The sequence below is a fragment of the Elephantulus edwardii genome, unplaced genomic scaffold, assembly GCF_000299155.1.
Source record: "Elephantulus edwardii isolate Elephantulus edwardi_28Jun2011 unplaced genomic scaffold, EleEdw1.0 scaffold00016, whole genome shotgun sequence".
NCBI classification, from domain to species: domain Eukaryota; kingdom Metazoa; phylum Chordata; class Mammalia; order Macroscelidea; family Macroscelididae; genus Elephantulus; species Elephantulus edwardii.
The window spans coordinates 3,221,986-3,226,274 of record NW_006399766.1 but is presented as its reverse complement, the minus strand read 5'-3'; positions in this window follow the sequence as shown (position 1 = coordinate 3,226,274).

The following is a 4,289-nucleotide window of genomic DNA, read 5'->3' as shown; positions in this document are numbered from 1 at the left end:
TTTTTTTTTTAAATTCTGTATCAGAAAGTTTCATCAAACTTTCTTGCTTCAGGAAATCCATTGATACTGTGCCACTTTTTTTGGGTGACATCTTGCTTTGGGCTTGTGTAAAGGGTGAGGTAGCCTGCTTCTTATGTGACATTGCTGTGATAGAGTTTTTCATGTCTGTGGCAATAGCAGGTCCCTGATCTGAAGTCATTGCTCCAGATGAGGGTGGGGAAACTACCCTGATTGCGTTTCTCTCTGCCTTCTGACTCAAGAGACGATCTGCTTCAGCTCAGTAGGGAAAAGGCCTGTGAAAGCGGCTTTCTCTGTCAGACAACTGCCACAGGTAGGTTAGCCCAAAGTACTTTCAGCTAAAGGTAGTTGATGGACTGGATGTAAGGAGATTCCAGGTGGAGTATGGAGACGTGGCTGGAAACCCAGAAAGCCTTGGTTTTCCCTTCAAGAATGAGCTCCATCTGTCCTGCTGTCTTCTGATTGAGCTTAAGGGGTCCCACATGATCCAGTCAAACTGTGGTGACCCCCTAAAAAGTGCCTCACTCAAGTTCCAGCCTCACTCCCAGCGCATGTTGCTTTGGTGTACATTGTGTCTGCTTCCAGCGTGGTCATTGTTGTCAGGTGATCCTGGCATGGACAACAGTGTCAAGTGGTCTCATCATGGGTGTCAGCCTCAAGTTTAGAGTTCCAGGTCTAAGCCAGCTCCATCAGGACTAGAGCTGTGTGTGTAGGCTGCCTAAGTCAGGCCCAGCCAGTTTTCAGAAGTAGTTAATTGCATATAAGGAGATTGCCCATCCTTCTGCAGCTAGCTGCCTTGAACCACACACATTTGAGATTGCAGTGCAATGTCTTACCTCTAGGTCACAAGAACATTTATTATGCATAGATAATAAAGATACATACTATCCAAGATTTTTTTAATTAAAAAGAGTCTAGAGAAAGGGTATTTCCAGTTTCTGAATGCTCAATTTAAAATGTAGGAGGAAAACACAGTTTGAGTTTTGAAAAATGTTCTCATGCTCCATCATTCTCAGGTTTTATTTTTGTCTGAAAGTTAGCTCTTCTTGTGTTTAAAAATGATGGGATTTTTGGCAGCACACCCAAACATAATAATCTCAAAATTGGAAAAGGCAAGGAGACTATTTCTTTATTGTGTTTTACTTTCAGAATGAAAAAAAACAAACCCCAAAACCTTTCACGTTGGTTTTTCAGGTGAGTTCGCTGTGACAGATAACTTTTAAGTCAGTTTAAGAATAACGAAGGACCATCAAAGATGAGGAACATGCAGGTAGGGAAAATAGACAGTATAAAGACCCTACTTCACTTATTGGCTTCAGGAGTGGAGCTGCAAAGAAAGCAGAAATTTCTGACAGTTTAATTTAATGCTATTTAATAGTTTTCTCCTTCAATGGTTTGCCATTTTGTGATGTTGTGGTGACTTGAATGTTTCTGTGGTACTAGATTTTACTCTGATAGTATTTAAAATACCAGCAGGGTCACCCATGACAGACAAGTTTCAGTGGAGTTTCTAGATTAAGACGAAGAAGTAGTACTCGTCATCCACTTTTCAAGTAAATTTCTTTGTTGTTGTTAGATGTCACCGAGGCAGCTACAAATAATAGTGATAGGATACCTTACTGAATCCTGTGAAGATCTGAAGTAACAGACCCTCAAAAATTCAGTAAGTAGCAGGAGAACATTATATAGTCATGTGGTGATATAGTATGAGCCCTTCATATTAGAGGGCTCATAAAGTACAACTAGGGAAGAACTTCTTCCTCAAAGTGGAGTCTACCTTAATGATGTGGATGAAGCAAATATTTCATCCAAAGAAGGACTTTCATTTTATGATGGAACATAACTCAAAAAAGAGGAGAAACAGCTGCAAACAACCATTAATCATTTGAACATGGAATGCATGAGGTATGAAAGTAAGAAGATTGGAAGTTGTCAAAAATTAAATGGAACACATAAGGATAGAAATTCTAAATGTTAGTGAACTAAAATAGATTGCTTTTTACCATGAAGAACTGGGCAGTAGTAATATGATCTGCTATGATAGGAATGGAAAACTGAAGAGGGATAGTATGATGTTCATCATGAAAGGAACATTTCAAGATCTATCTTGAATTGTAATATTGTCAGTGACGGGAAAATATCCATGCACATAAAAGAAGGATCTATTAATACCATTAGTCAAATATCTGTACCAACCAAAGTCAAAGATGAAATAATTGAGGATTTCTACCAATATCTGTAGTCTAAAAATAGTAGAACATAAAATAAGGTGCCTTGATCAAAACTGGTGACTGGAATGAAAAATTTCAACATAAAAGAGTATTAACTAAAAGCTCATTACTTTTGAAAAAAAATAATTCTATAATGGTTTACATACAAAATTCATATATATTGTGTTACACATTTTCCTTCATTCACATTTTGTTTCATGTAATCATTCCCATTCATTGTTGTGGTTTTTCCCTCTTTTTTATTGGTTTGCTTACAAAGTTCATATGCATTGTTTTTCACATTATTCTTAATTCACAGTGTTTTTCATATGCAATCATTCTTATGCATTATGGTTTTTGTTTTTTAAAATTTTATTATTTTTTTGTGTCTACTGTCAAATCCAATCTGGCTGGTACAGGAGGAGTTGTCCCTCCTTCTCCAGCAGAGCATCTGGTGGATTCGAATGACGCTCCTCTTGGATGACAGTGCATTATGTTTTATAGAATTAACCACCATTGGACCTTACTCATCGTTACCCTTTTTGTCCAGATCCTTCCCATTTATTTCCCCCTCTCCCTCTACCCACCAAACTGTGCAACCCTGTGGTTTTGCCCCTACCCATTCTCAGTCCTCCTCCACCCCTTGAGTTCCCATCTATGTTTTACTAGTTATCCTTCTATTTTTACAATAATGGTCTTTTTTTAATATGACCCATAGTTTATCTTACTGTGGGCTTTTGTAGACTGTAAATCACACAGAAAGAGCATATCTGTCTCCCTCAGAGCCATTGATTAATTCAGACTACCAGAGGGTTAACATGTTTGGGTTAGCAGCACAACTATTTACCTGTGGACTTGGTTGTTTTTGTTAGGTGCTGTTGAGTCACATACAACTCATAGCAACAATATGAACAACAGATATGAACCTATCCTATCTTGTACCATCTTTATCATCCCTGATAGCCTCAAACCCATTGTCATAGTCACTGTTTCAATCCATTTTGCTGAAGTTCTTCCTCCATTTTGTTGACCCTCCACATTTCCAAACATAATAGCGTCTCTTAGCAACATGTCTAAATTATGTGATACAAAGCTTTGCCATCCTTGCTTCAAAGTATCACTCTTGATACATATTCTTCAAGACATGTCAGTTCTTTCTGCAGTCCATGAGATATTCAGTACTTTTTTCTAATATTACAACTTAAAAAAGCATCAATTGTTCCTCTATTATTCTTATTAATTGTCCAGCTCTCAGATGCATAGCAAGTGATAGAAAAACAATATTGCTTGAATTAAGTGCACTTTTGTCTTTAAAGTGATGACATTTTTCTTTAGGACTTTTGAGTGGTCCTCGACAGCACTCTTTCTGAGTGCTATAGATCTCCTGATCTCCTGACTGCTAGTACTAATCGATTATGTAATGACTGTGGATTCAAATAAGATTAAATTATTGATAATTTAATTTTTCTCCATCTCTTATGATGTTTCTTATCAGCCCACTGTTGAATATTTTTGTTTTATTAATGTTAAGATGTAATCCATGTTGAAAGCTCCAGTCCTTAATCTTCTGTAACAAGGGCCTTAAGTTCTCAAAAAAACATTATATTGGTTACAGAAATGAAACCACAAATTACATGATAGACTTTTGTACATCTAATCATTCATTCAATGTAAATACCTTTTTAAAAAATAATCAGGGCTTCACTCGATAGAATATGCAGGAATCCAATTGACTACGTATCTTGAAAGAGACAGTGGAAATGATCACTATCATCAGTCAATACTAGGCCAAAGGGGAGCTATAGAATAGATCAATTACTCAGATGCAAGTTAAAACAGAAACTGAAGAAAACTAAAACAAGTCCTTGAGAGTCAAAATACAACCTTGAGTTTATACCATTTTAATTGGAAAACCGTTTCAAAAATATATCTGATGCATTAAACACTGATGATTGAAGACTTTATATGTGAGATGACATCAAGGGCCATGGTAAAAAGCAATCATTAAAAAGAGGGGAGTATGCAATGAGGGTTGCAGAGTGGATTATATTTGGGGGTAGG